This window comes from Pleurodeles waltl, chromosome 8 (genome assembly GCF_031143425.1).
Source record: "Pleurodeles waltl isolate 20211129_DDA chromosome 8, aPleWal1.hap1.20221129, whole genome shotgun sequence".
Classification (NCBI taxonomy): Eukaryota; Metazoa; Chordata; class Amphibia; order Caudata; family Salamandridae; genus Pleurodeles; species Pleurodeles waltl.
The window spans coordinates 1,307,675,528-1,307,689,755 of record NC_090447.1 but is presented as its reverse complement, the minus strand read 5'-3'; the positions used below and the strand labels follow the sequence as shown (position 1 = coordinate 1,307,689,755).

Genomic DNA, 14,228 nt, shown 5'->3' with positions numbered 1-14,228 from the left:
AGAGAGAAAGAACAAAAGAAAATACAGCCAGACGTTTACTACTAGACTGCATACATGAAACTGCATGTTAAAACCAAAGTGTAGTGTAACAGAGTTGAGAAAAGTATTCTTAATGTTTCAGAATCCAATCTGAACAAAACAGCCGGAGGCATCCTCCCAAGGATTAGTTACTGTGATTCTGTCTCACTGCAGAGATTAAGGGGGTGATTCTGAGGTCGGCGGGAGCACCGCCAACAGGCTGGCGGTGCCCCGCAGGGCATTCTGACCGCGGCGGTTTGGCCGCGGTCAGAACAGGAAAACCGGCGGTCTCCCGCCGGTTTTCCGCTGCCCTCATGAATCCTCCATGGCGGCGCAGCTTGCTGCGCCGCCATGGGGATTCTGACACCCCATACCGCCATCCTGTTCCTGGCGGTTCTGCCGCCAGGAACAGGATGGCGGTATGGGGTGTCGTGGGGCCCCTGGGGGCCCCACAAAGAATTTCAGTGTCTGCCTAGCAGACACTGAAATTCGCGACGGGTGCTACTGCACCCGTCGCACACCTCCAACTCCGCCGGCTCCATTCGGAGCCGGCTTCATCGTGGGAGGGTGTTTCCCACTAGGCTGGCGGGCGGCCTTTTGGCAGTCGCCCGCCAGCCCAGTGGGAAACCCAGAATCACTGCGGCGGTCTTCAGACCGCGGAGCGGTGTTCTGGCGGGGGAACTCTGGCGGGCGGCAGAGTTAGAATGACCCCCTAAATCTCTTGAATCCTGAGTAATTACTGCACATGAAAAACAGCGGGTATAAACCAAACATGCAGATCCCCTGAGTGCAGTATGTTATTATCATTGTTGAGGGAGGGTGATCATGACCCAAACAATGGTAAATAACATTACATTCTATGTGTCTGGATATAGACTATGAGATGTGCAATAAATGCACTTAATATGATGCAGAATTTCACCTTCGCCCCTCTCATTTAGGATAACAAAATCTATAAGAGCGGCTCCAGTAAACACTCTTGATAAACCAAAAAAAGTAAAGAAGCATTTGCAATGTAATGGGTCTCGCATTTGCTCAGGTTAGAGCTATTGGTGTTGTGAATTCCTAACTGGATTTTTCTTGGCACTTAAATTGAAAATGAAAAGTAAAACAATTGACATAAGTGATCCAATTCAAAGCACCATGGCCACCATGAGCATGAAGGAGAGACACAAAAGGAAAAATAAGTTTGCTCTCAGTCAAACGTATCCGCAATCGTGCAATTATCCATGTAAAAGGGGCAGTCCGCAAAGCGGTAACAAAACCGCCACAGGGAGTAATCAACGTAAAGCATTTACCAATAATAACAAAGGATTTTTGAAAGGCAAGTGCAGGAACGAGTGAAAGTGATGTGTGTGCGATGGGTGTGGTTAAAAGGCCACAATGCTTACAACAGGTCAAGGCGCTTGCGCACTGGACCTAAAAAGGCCTCCTTTCAAACTCTTAGTTCCCACAATCATTGCCCTCTAAAATTGTAGGACTGCAGAGCTTGTAATGATTTTTTTGAGTACCAAATTGAACAATGTACCAAAGATTTCACATTAAACTCCAAGTAAAGAGCAAATCCACTCCAGCAAGAATAGTCTGGCTGTTCTACAGACTAATGTCATCATGCCGCAGAAAGTGATTTTGTGAGCAATACTTACTTTAACAAAGGGCTTAAGTCAGAAACGTCTGGAAAAGATTTGCTATAGTGGACTGGTGCCAGAATTCCTTGTCCATATGGCAATCGTTAACCAGTATGGACTACCGTTAACTTCCAAAATGAAGATATAACGGCCTGGATTATGCTTTACTCATTCATTTTTGTATTACAGCACTTATTTTCCGGCCTTGTCCTGTTTGATTACACATACATTGACAAACATGTTGCAAAGTGATAAGACATTACCTCAACATCCATGACATTTTAATGTATTCTTATTGCACTACTTGAACCATAGATGATCCAAAATATATAAACACATGAAATAAAGTAACTCTCAGTAGTTCTAAGAATGTTTCAAGTCCCCAAAGAGATCCATTACCAAACAGATGGAAGGCTGCAGACAAGCACCATTCTAGGGTCACAGAATCTCGAGATGAGCGGCAGTATCTTTTTTTACATACAGTTAAGGTATTAATTCTTTATAAAGTTACATGCTGCACTGTCTCCCACCCTTCCACCAACGCTTGCTCACATTCAAAAGTATCTGTCTAGCATGCATTGCTTTTACCATTATCAACATACTGTGAGGGTTGGAGAGCAGTCATGCATCTTAGGAAGACAAGGAAGCTACCTTTACTTCAGACACTGTATGGGATCCGGTGCACTGTCATCTGGAAGTAGTAGGATATCATTGTTTCTCTTCTAGCATGCACAGAGAGCATTTAGGCAAGGAAACTGCTTCTTTCCTTACATTGTCTAAGGGGAATCAAGAGCTTCTTCCCTCTGAATAGTTAGGCCTGGGAGCATGCTGATATTACCAGTCACCTCCAAAAGGTAATTAAAGACCAGTGACATCGTTTTTTTTTTTTTTTTTAAATAAACAGAGGATCTGATGAATGCAACTATTATACATGGGATAAAGTATATCTTATTGTACATTAAATGAATATTGCAAGCCACCAAGAAATTCTAAAACCATATAGAGGAATGAGGCCAATGGCAGAGTTCCTTTACGAGGGCACGAAACTCCAAGGTGACTTGTTATATCCTTGGAATGTACAGCAGAGGGTATACAATTCATCATAATACATGGTCACACTAGAGCCCTTCTCACATACTGCTTAAACCATTATTGTCTTTCTTGTTCACTGCAGGCACAAAGAAAAAGAGCAGTATCTGTATTGCACAATTAAACCCACCAAAAAGCATTATTTGTCAAAATGTATTAGATCAGTTTCATGTCCATCAGATTACAAAATGCTATGGCTCGGATTGTGTTGAAACATGCAGTGATTCTATTTTTTCGTGTCATGTCGTACAGTGTGGATAAAAATAGATATGCTAACATAAATGAACAAGTTACTTACCTTCAGTAACGCCTTTTCTGGTGGATACACTAGCTACCTGTGAATTCCTCACCTAATGAATTCTCCCAATGCACCAGCATTCAACGGACATTTTCTTTCCAGCTCTGCACGTCGACGAGGACCTCGCTATTGCCCGATTCCGATGCGACTCCGTCTGACGTCATTGTGGCAATAAGAGGACCTCGCCGGTGTGCTGACGTCAGTTTTCACCATTTGTTACGTGCCTTTGAGGTGAACAGGTGAACACCTGACATCACATACTTGACATGACTACATCAATCAAATATAATACGTAATATTTAATCAAATAAAAACAGCAAAATATACAAATATAAACATCTATATATACCACATATATGTATATATATATATATATATCTATATATATATATATATATATATATATATATATATATATATATATATATATATATATATACAAATACAATCAAATATACATTCACCCTAGGGAATCTTGGTATGACCAACCAGGCAACGGGGAGGCGGAGTGGACCGTGAGGAATCCACAGGTGTATCCACCAGAAAAGGCGTTACCGAAGGTAAGTAACTTGTTCTTCTGATGGATACAACTACCTGTGGATTCCTCATCTAATGAATGGAGTCCCAAAGCAGTACTGCACTCGGTGGCGGGTGCCTGAATGGTCACACCAAGAAATCCTGCAGCACGGACAGTGCAAAATGGCCATCTCTCCTAACCTCTGAGTCCAAGCAATAATGCTTTGCAAAAATATGGAGGGAAGCCCAAGTTGCGGCCTTACAAATTTCATCCACAGGAACACCTCTAGCCAAGGCCGAAGAGGCCAACTTAGCCCTGGTGGAATAGGCTCTAATTCCAACAGGAGGAACCTTCTTTGCTAAGGAATAACATACTTTTATGCAAAGAATGACCCACCTGGACAGTGTTCTTTTGTGGACAGCCTTGCCTTTCCTCTTCCCCACGTAGCCAATGAAGAGCTGATCGTCCACCCGGTACTCTCTTGTTCTCTCGATGTAGAAACTTAAAGCTCTCCTCGGGTCAAGCCGATGCAGTCTCTCCTCCTCTTTTGATGGATGGGGAGGAGGGTAGAAAGACAAGAGCGTTATAGATTGTCTCAAATGGAAGGCTGTAACAAACTTTGGTAGTTAAGCCGCCCTAGTCCTCAGCACCTTCTTGTCCGCATGAAAAAAAGTAAAAGGGGGTTTAACGCGAAGTGCTTGAAGTTCACTCACTCGCCTAGCCGACGTGATAGCTATGAGAAAAACAGTCTTTAATACCAACAACCTTAACGGACATGAATGTAAAGGTTCAAACGGCGAACCCATCAGGAATCTAAGAACTAAATTAAAATCCCACTGGGGCATAATAAACGGGAGTGGGAGGAAACCTATTAATAAGACCCTTTAAGAACCTTATAACTATAGGGGACTTAAATAAAGAGGGTTGATCGGGAAGGCACAGAAAGGCAGACAGTGCCGACAGATTACCCTTAACAGTTACAACTTCACAACCCCTCTGCACCAAGGACAACGCAAATAATAAAATGTCCAACAAATGGGCCCGTAAAGGATCAATTTGCTCCTCTCCAAACCAAGCAACAAATTTTGCCCATCTGTCAGCATAGATAGATTTGGTGGAGTGTCGCCTTGCCAATAAAATAACGTCCACCTCTTCTGGCGGGAGAGAAAAGGAACTCAGATTTGCCCGTTCAATCTCCAGGCATGAATGTGCAGGCTCTGTAGAACCTGCCCCTGCGACTGCGAGAGGAGATCTGCCCTGTGAGGGAGACAGAACGGAGGGCACAGTGAGAGTTGGAAAAGGTCTGTGTACCACACCCTTCTTGGCCAATCTGGAGCTATTAAAATGACTTGGGCCCGGTCTTTGCGAATCTTCCTCAGAACCGGAGGAATCAAGGGTATGGGGGGAAACACGTAAAGCAACTGGCCGTACCAGGACATCTGCAACGCGTCCCCCAACGCCCCCTTGCACCAGACACTGGAGGCGCAGTGTGCGCTCTGCCGAGTGGCAAAGAGGTCTACCTGAGGGAATCCCCACATCCAGAAGATGTGAAGGACCAGGTCTGGATGGAGACGCCACTCGTGATCGACCGAGAAGTGTCGACTGAGACTGTCGGCACGTACGTTCAGGACTCCGGCCAAATGGTTTGCTACTACGCAAATCTGATGGTCCTGAGCCAAGGACCAGAGCCACAGAGCCTCTCTACAAAGAAGGTACAACCCTACTCCTCCCTGCTTGTTGATGTACCACATCGTGGCAGTGTTTTCCGGCAGAACCTGAACCGACTGACCGCAAAGGGAAGGGAGGAAGGCCTTAAGAGCCAAACATATCGCCCGCAATTCTAACAGATTGATATGAAACATCTGTTCCACTGGAGACCAATGACCTTTGACCTCCGGGTCCCCCAGATGAGCTCCCCACCCTAGAGTGGAGGCATCCGTTATAACTGTGGCAACTGGTGGTGGTGGTGGTGGTGGTGGTGGTGGTGGTGGTGGTGGTGGTAGCAAAAACGGCCTTCCTTGGGAAAGGCTGCCATCCGCAGCGCACCATTGTAGATCCGCTGCAGTGTCTCTGGAGATCTTTATCAACTCCTCGAGATCCCCTATGTGCTGAAACCACTGCCTGCGGAAGCACCACTGAATAGCCCTCATGTGTCAGCGTGCATGAGTGACCAACATAATGCAAGAAGCGAACAGACCGAGCAAACGAAGGACCTTGAGGACTGGAACAACCGCGCCACTTTGAAACACTGGAATCAACGCCTGAATGTCCTGAATCCGCTGAGGCGGAGGATAGGCCCGATTCAATGTTGTATCCAGTACCGCCCCTATGAACAGGAGGCGTTGAGAGGGCTCCAGGTGAGATTTGGGCTTGTTTACCGAAAACCCCAAATCAAACAACTGGGTTGTCATTTGCAGGTGATGCAGCACGAGCTCCGGAGACTTGTCTTTGATCAACCAATCGTCCAGGTAAGGGAATACCGATATTCCCTTCCTCCTGAGATCTGCTGCAACAACCGCAATCACCTTCGTGAAGACTCGAGGAGCTGAAGTAAGACCAAAAGGAAGGACCGCAAACTGGTAGTGTTGCGACCCTACCACAAACCGGAGATACTTCCTGTGCAACTTCAGAATAGGGATATGAAAGTAAGCATCCTGTAAGGTGACAGAAACCATCCAATCTTTTTTGTTCAACGCCAGAACCACCTGCACTAGAGTCAGCATTTTGAATTTCTCCTGTTTGAAGAACCAATTCAAAACCCTCAGGTCCAGCACCAGCCTCAAACGACCATCCTTCTTGGGGATCAGGAAATATCTTGAATAACAACTCTTACCCCTTTCCTGCTCTTGAACCAACTCCACTGCATCTTTCGATAAAAGGACTAGAACTTCCTGCTGTAACAACAGGAGATGGTCTTCTGTGCAAAAGGATGGACGGGGAGGGATGGGATGGGGAAACTCCTGAAAAGAAAGGGCATAACCTTTCCCCACAGTATTGAGGACCTAGGAGTCTGATGTGATCAACTCCCACATGCGGAGAAAATGAAACCTTCCCCCTACAGGAGAAGCATGGGATGCAATGGATGGAGGACTAAGGCTGCTTTCCCTGTGGCACCCCACCCCCCGGAGGAAGAGGAAGGGTGCTGCTAGGTGGCTCTTCTCGTTTTAACCCTACCCCGCCCTCTATAGGACCTATAGGGAAGGCTAGACGGTTGTTGGCCTCCTGGTAGGGGTTTCCCCCAAAAGGAAGTTCCTCTTCCAAACCCCCTAAATTTTCTAAAAGACCTGAACGGGGTGGTCGTAGAAGCCTGCAGGCCTAGGGTATTGGCAGTGGCCCTGATCTCCTTTAAGCGCTCTAAGGCAGAGTCAGCTTTGGAACCAGACAAACTTGTCCCCATCAAACGGCAAGTCCAACAAGGTCGTCTGTACCTCTGTTGAAAATCCAGAAGACCTCAACCATGCATGTCTCCTGGTGACCACAGAGGTGCCCATTGCCCTGGCCACCGAGTCCTACGTATCCAGCCCAGACTAAATAACCTGAGTCCCTGCCGCTTGCGCATCAGACAGGAGACCCCGCATATCCCGAGGTAAATCAGGTAGCACAGCCTTGGCCACGTCCATCAGGGCATGAATATACCTGCCCAAAACACAAGTGGCATTTGCAGACTTAAGGACCATACTGCACGAAGAAAAAAATCTTCTTTGCAGATTGCTCCATCCTTTTCGATTCCCTGTCCGATGGAGCCCCAGGGAAGGAACCAGGAGCCGAACGTGAGGAGCACGAGGCCTGAACCACCAGACTCTCCGGAGTCAGATGCCAAGAGAGGAATCCTGGGTCCCCAGGAGCCACTCTATATCTTCTCGCCACCGATCTGCTTACAGCAGTCGAAGATACAGGCTTCCTCCATACTTCTAGGATTGGTTCTGTAAGAGCCTCATTGAACGGAAGGAGTGGTTCCGCAGCAGCCGAAGCAGGATGCAAGACTTCTGTCAGAATGTTCGTCTTTACCTCAGCTGCCGGTAGCAGAAGGTCCAGAAAGTTCGCCGCCTTCCGTATCACCGTATGGAACGAGGCAGCCTCCTCAATAAATTCCCCAGGAGAGACTAGATCCCACTCAGGGGAAGTATCGAGACCACTCGCGGAGTCCAAACCCTGAAAGTCTCCCAGGGGCTCAGCGATCTCTCCTTCCTCCAGGAGCTGCCTTCTATACTCTTGCTCCACCAAAAGCCTCAGAGCCCTTCTTCTTGAGCGCAGCCTGGACTCTATCCTCGGCGTCGACATAGAATTGGCCGACGCCGACGAGCTCGGCTGACGCGGCCTAGTAGACACACCCTGGTCTCCGGATTCGTCCGACGCCGGATCCATCGACGTCATAGATAAACGGGCTCTCTTCCCCGACATCGACTAGATTTTTGGCAAAGTCATCGGCGCCGCCGGATTCACAGAAGCCACCGGTGTCAAAGGTCTCCTCGGGGATGCCAACGGCAACAGCGCCGGACCAGCACCCTCTGCTGGACAGAAGGGCATGAATGGCGTTGACTTGTATGAAGCTGGAACGCCCAATCCAAAAGCCTGGGGACCTGAGGGACCAGCCGGTGCACCGCCAGGGGCCGTGGAGTTATAGATACTAAACATAGCATTCAAGAATGCCGCCAGATCCACTCCTGGAGCCGGGAATGCTGGATACTCCTGCGGCGTCGGTGCAGGATCAGGCACCTCCGATTGCGCTGCAGGCAAGAAGCCAGGACTCTGGGGAGGCTCGACCACCTCAAACACCGACGGCACCAGAGAAGCCTGAGGGCTCTCAGGCTGAGGAGTTACCGTCGGACTGACATCCCACGTCGGACGCCTCCAAATAGATGGTGACCTTGACCGGGATCGGTCCCTCTCCGAATGGTGCAGGGAATCATGTTGACGCCGTCTCCTATGCGACCTCGAGGACTTCCTTGAAGATGACCTCCGATGTCCATGCTTCTATTTCTTTTTAGCCTTGGCTAAAAACAGCTTGGCCTCTCGCTCCTTCGGGTTCATTTTTTTTTTACATGAACCACACTCCTCCATGTCGTGCTCGGAGATTAAACACCACAAGTAGTCGTTATGCGGGTCCGTCACCGACATACGACCCCCGCACTCTCTACAAGGCTTGAACCCTGATTTACGAGGTGGAGACATTTTAACAAAGTAACACCTTCGAGAAACAGTAGCTAACCAAGAGCCAGGAGAAAAAACGTTATGCTTCGAAGGCACGGAAAAAAGGGAACTGACGCCAGCACGCTGGTGAGGTCCTCTTATTGCCACAATGACGTCAGATGGAGTTGCGTGGGAGTCGGGCAATAGTGACATCCTCGTCGACGTGCAGAGCTAGGAAGAACATTTCCGTCGAATGCTGGCGCATTGGGAGAATTCATTAGGTGAGGAATCCACATGTAGTTGTATCCATCAGAAATCTAATTTCTGCTGATTAAACCAAAGCTGTAATTATGCTCTGTAATCTGCCTTTCATCTTTGCTGCTGGCTGTAGCAGCAGGCATTGTGATGTTACCTGTACTAACGTATTACTTAAATTTAAGACAAAGGTGCTAGTAGGCATGCTTTACTTCATAGAAACGTCATATTAAGAGTGACTAGCATTCCACCCTGGAAACCTTACCTTCTATTAAGCAGTGCTCTACATTTTCCAGAGGCCACACAGAAAAAGTAGCATCACTTCACTGGAGGGTCCATCTACATGGTATATATATATATTAATCTTTATATGCCACCTCTGGGGAGGATGGCTATATTAAAACTGCCCTTTGTAGAGAGTGTACACAATCATTTAGCTAATAATGCCAATTTACTCAACCTTCTGCAGATGTAAAAAACCCAATAAAAGGAACTTTTGATGATTAACTACATAAAAATTAACATCATGGGCTGAAAGTGATTTTAAAGGTCAAAGTCAGCACTTGGGTCACTTTAAGAATCAGAAATAGATAAAGGGAATGTATTATTAAGGTCCTTCAAAAAATATTGCCATCTTAAAAAACAAAACATTTGGCTTATTTGTGAGAAATGGAACAAACATCAACATATTCAAACACTGTGGAAACATAAATCTATTCTTGAACCAAAGAAAACAGTTATGTGTAACACAAGAAAGGTCAAACTAGTGAATCAGAAAAAAAACCATACCATACTGCACCTTCATAGGTCATGGAACTATCTCTTATAATTCTGCTTGGTAGATCTTAAGAGATAGATCAGGAGCCAAACAATCTTTCGCTGTAAGCACGAAGCAGAAGATTCCACAGAATCTGGAGCAACAACCTTCTCATACATGAATTAGAGGGAGTGGAAGACCAGAAGCCTCAAAACCCTCCTATGATTGAGAATTAGGAGGTCCAGATCCTCCTTTGGCGGCTTTAAGACTTCAGGATCATGGATGTTTGTAGCCAGAGGTACAACTGAATGACAGCAACTAGAAGTAACAACAAGACCAGAATAGGCAGCTAATTACCAAACGAATTCTAATACTTCACTCCTGGGAAACACAAGACAATATAGGGAGACTATTTTGTTGTAGTGTGCTCAAATGAAGCCAACTCAAGAAATCCTTCACACTATGAAATGCGGTTCTGTGTGCCCGGTGCAAGATTCAAAGTATGAGTAGTTTCTTATAACAATCTATGAGTTACCGCGTTTGCAAATTAACTTACAGGGTTGATAGATAACAGGAGTGAGAATTATTGTATTGCCTATATACGCTGAGCAAACACCACCATCTGGGTTTGTTCAGAAAATGCATGGCAATGGTATTGTCAGTACTAGAAACTTCTTGTATTTGTATTGGTCGAAGAGCAAAATTTCATGTCAAGTTGCATGACCTTCAAAACCACTTACATTAGAAGTACTGCAGTTTCTGGTCTGCTACTGGAGATCTAATATTGCTTTTGAGAAAACAATCAACATATCCATCACACTGGCTGGATATGGATCCCACGTAGCCCTGAGAGAATACAGAATGGACAGCATCAACAGCATCACATGTGGGGAAAGTAGGAGACAAAGTCCTAAAACTGGAAGGAAAATAATTGCCTGAAGACATTACAAACATAAAAGGAACGCTATATTATTTATGTTGAGACTAGCTTTGTAGATGGGAAGGCGCAACTCCAAATTTTGTTCAATACTGCTTGTGCAAACTAAATCCTTTTAGTTAGATCAGAAAGGATTTTCTTACACTGATTGAAAATACCAACCTGTGCAGAAGATACAATGCTCCGTGAGGGAAAAGCAAGGATTCTTCTTCAGTGACTATAAGTCAGTCATCCTGGCAGGCGCAAGCCCGCACTTTTGAAGACTACCACTTGTACCTACATAAACAGAGAGACTACAATAAGGCTCAATAGCAGGACTCTAGACTGGAATTGTTGAACTGCCACCTCAAACTGCATAAAATTATCAGAATATGGATATACATATCCTCTAGTTCTATTCACAGAAACATATATTTTAATGTCCCAAGACATACCGAACTCACCATCCTGAATTTGTAGTTTTTTAGTCACTTGGGCTGATAGTAAATCTCGAAAATGGTAGTGCTGCCTATGATCAATTTCGGTAACCAAAACAGTTATGGTACAAAACCATTTATGGTCATACATTTCAATATACTATTTCAAATGCACTTTAGTTTGCAAAGCCTCTTCCAGTAATACTTTTCGCTGCTGTGCAGATAATAATGAAGGACCAACACTGTTCTGCTAATGTTCCAAACTGATCACAGATCCCTTTCTTCGAAGAAAACTATAACCCTCTCATCACCTGATTAAGTTAAGGGACAAAAGCATCTATGTGGCCTACAATCGCAGCTACAGCCTGACAAAATACATCAAATGTGTTTTGAGCAACTTTCTTTGCTGCACCCCCAATTCTTGAAGATTATTTAATGCTGCTTCTGATGTGGTACAGAACACACAAGGCTTAGTGAACCTTGAGAGGATCTAATTATGTATGACTGAGACAGGAAAACAAGTTCTTTAAGACTGAAAGCACCTTCAGGAGCGTTTATCTTAGAGTCCTATTTTCAAAGCATACTTAAATTCATCACTGTAAATAGCGGGAGCCTTGGAAATCTATATGCAATAATTTCAACTGCACATCTGGGGAAACAATCTGGCAAGCACAACCATGCAAGAGTTTGCATGGATGGATTTAATCACTGCCAGGGTCGCAGTTCCTAGGGTGTCTAAACTTGAAACATCCGGAAAGCTGCTTACCTCGCAGTAGCTGTATTTAACAAAACACCAAATCATTTTATCACAAGCAGAGAATAAGAATAACTATGTCCTTGTTGGAGATTTCCTATAAGATTGAGCAATAGGTAAATGGATGATTCCTCTACTTTGGGGTACGCTAGGTTGCACAGACCAGGAGGCAGTATGCTATAGTCAGTAGTGGAAAGTTCAATGTTTGGTAACCTGTCTACAGCTCGTGAAAAACTACACTAAACATTATGTAAATGAAAAGGGCTACTCTCTGCTATCCAACATAAGCTCTTTAAAGGCAGCTGTACGTACGTATGGCAACTAGATATTAAAGCTCTTACATTATACTATGTTAATTTTTCCTTACACAAAACAATTTGACCTTTTAGATCCCTCACATGCTAAGTATAAACTGCTCTTTTTAAGGAGAGATATAGTCAGTGTCTTCCTCTAAGCAGCAATATAAACTGTAAGGGTTCCGTGAACCTTCTCAAAATATCTGTCATGGCAAAATAAAGACTTGGGCCCAATTTAGATCTCGGCGGAGGGGTTACTCTGTCGCAACAGTGACAGATATCCCGTTTGCCGAAATCTAAACATAGAAAACAATGATATTTAGATTTTGGCGGAAGGGATATCCGTTAACTTTGCGACAGAGTAACCCCGCCGCTTAGATCTAAATCAGGCCCATAATTCTTCAATATCCTATAGATCCATTTGGTTTAAAGTTGAAATTAACATAATATACTTATTAAAAATGTAATGCGCTGCAATGTGAAGGCCTGCGATTGTGCTGCACCAGGTACAAAGAGTGCCCTAATTTAGTGCGATTTGCTAGTTACTACTGTGAATCCTATGAAGGTGAATCTCCCAGGAAAAAAACATGTGCATCATTGTTTGGAGCAAGGCAGGTGTCAAAGTAGTTAGAAGACAAGAAGGGCAAACTCCTTGGATATCAACATTAAAAGGAAAATAACCATGTTATCCATTTACCATCTAATGTGTACTGGTTCCTACTCTAACCACAGCCCTTGTTGCAAAGAATGTGGGGCTGAAAAGTTTTTTTCATAACTACACTGCCAAATCTGACACTATCTTCCAATCTAATATTGACACAGTTTTGCTTTGTGACTGTGTTCAGAGATACTCGGAAAACAGATTTTAAGATCTCTGGCATAATCCAAGAAGCTTAATTTGGAATTTGATGCATAGTGATGCATATTATCAATACAAAAATTAAAATGCTACAATATAACTTGAGATAAATAAGAGTAGGAAAACTACTTCAAGGTAAAGGAAAATATGGAAGCAGTTAAGGAGTTCTTCCCCAAATAATGTTTAAAAAATAAAATGTTGGCAAATAATACACATTTGGTGTAATCAGTCACAAACGTTTCATTAAAATAGTTTAAGTGACTCAATTACACAGGGTGTTTTTCATCCCAAACTTGAATTTCAGTTAGTAGACATCTGAACATTGTTATTGTGAGTAAATAAATATTTTTAATAGCATCCTATATGGGAGGTTAAATGCCCTCTGACAAACCTTGGGAAGACATGAAAAGTGTTCCATTTTCAGTGTATACATTTTTGTAATATTCAAAGTCTGCTTTCAATTTCTAACAGTAAAGAAACAAACTTATGAAGTATAAACATAAAACAAATACAAACAAAACTGAGTAACAAAATGAGGGCCCAGCAGAATTTCACAAAGCACTCTAAGCTATGTGGAGTACTGCATTTTGCTTTTTTCCGGATTTTTCTGTGCATTGCTTCATCCATTGTGTGGGTAATCTAGTCTTGTTCCTATTCCACAGGAGGGCCTCTCGAGGTTCAGCATGGGGTTTTAATTTTTAATCTTTCTTTTCCTTCTATATCATTTTATGATTAAAAAGGGGGTGTCCAATTTCCCAGAAAGTGTTCCATTTTTAAGTATAATTGATCAATTTTAAAGGTAAGATCTAAAACGATTTGTACATTTGGTTATAAATATAGGGATGAAGGCAATCCATCAAGAAAGTAACTGTGTAAGCACTTTCTGAAAATGGCAGATTTTAAAAGTAATACTTATAAAAATATTATATTAAAAGGTGAGCGAACCCCCCGCCAATCGCACCATGTATAGTTTTGCTTTCCCTTATATCAGTGTTTTCAGGTATGTGTGTAAAAATGAGCAGGTTGGGCTGGATATAGTCAAATGGGTCGAATTCCTAGATTACATGATTGAGAAATGATCAGGGAACTTGTTTCATGATTCCATATGTATTTGAATAAAACGTGCTTTGCCTTCATTGCCAACATACATTCAGCAGCCATAGCATTTCCTTCTGGGACACTGACTTTTTTGTGGACAGGAAGGAGAGTAAACAGTTCCTGGGGGGCGATGAAATACTACTGCATGCTGCCATCATACATCCAAAGAGATGTAA

The 14,228-nt window shown here is 44.0% G+C and overlaps 1 long non-coding RNA gene across 5 annotated transcripts in view; it reads right to left on the bottom strand.

Moving 5' to 3' along the window:
• Window positions 1-14,228, bottom strand: part of LOC138248590 (uncharacterized) — a 114,132-nt gene that overhangs the window by 87,247 nt on the left and 12,657 nt on the right. Inside the window, exons 2-3 of one of the 5 annotated variants that reach the window (XR_011194606.1) lie at window positions 10,792-10,905; window positions 10,433-10,538 (exon numbers count right to left, since the gene is read on the bottom strand). This is a non-coding gene — a long non-coding RNA (uncharacterized lncRNA). Of the gene's footprint in view, window positions 1-2,045; window positions 3,123-10,432; window positions 10,539-10,791; window positions 13,888-14,228 lie in introns of those variants that run through there. The other 4 variants (XR_011194604.1, XR_011194607.1, XR_011194605.1 and 1 more) reach the window with 4 other exon arrangements.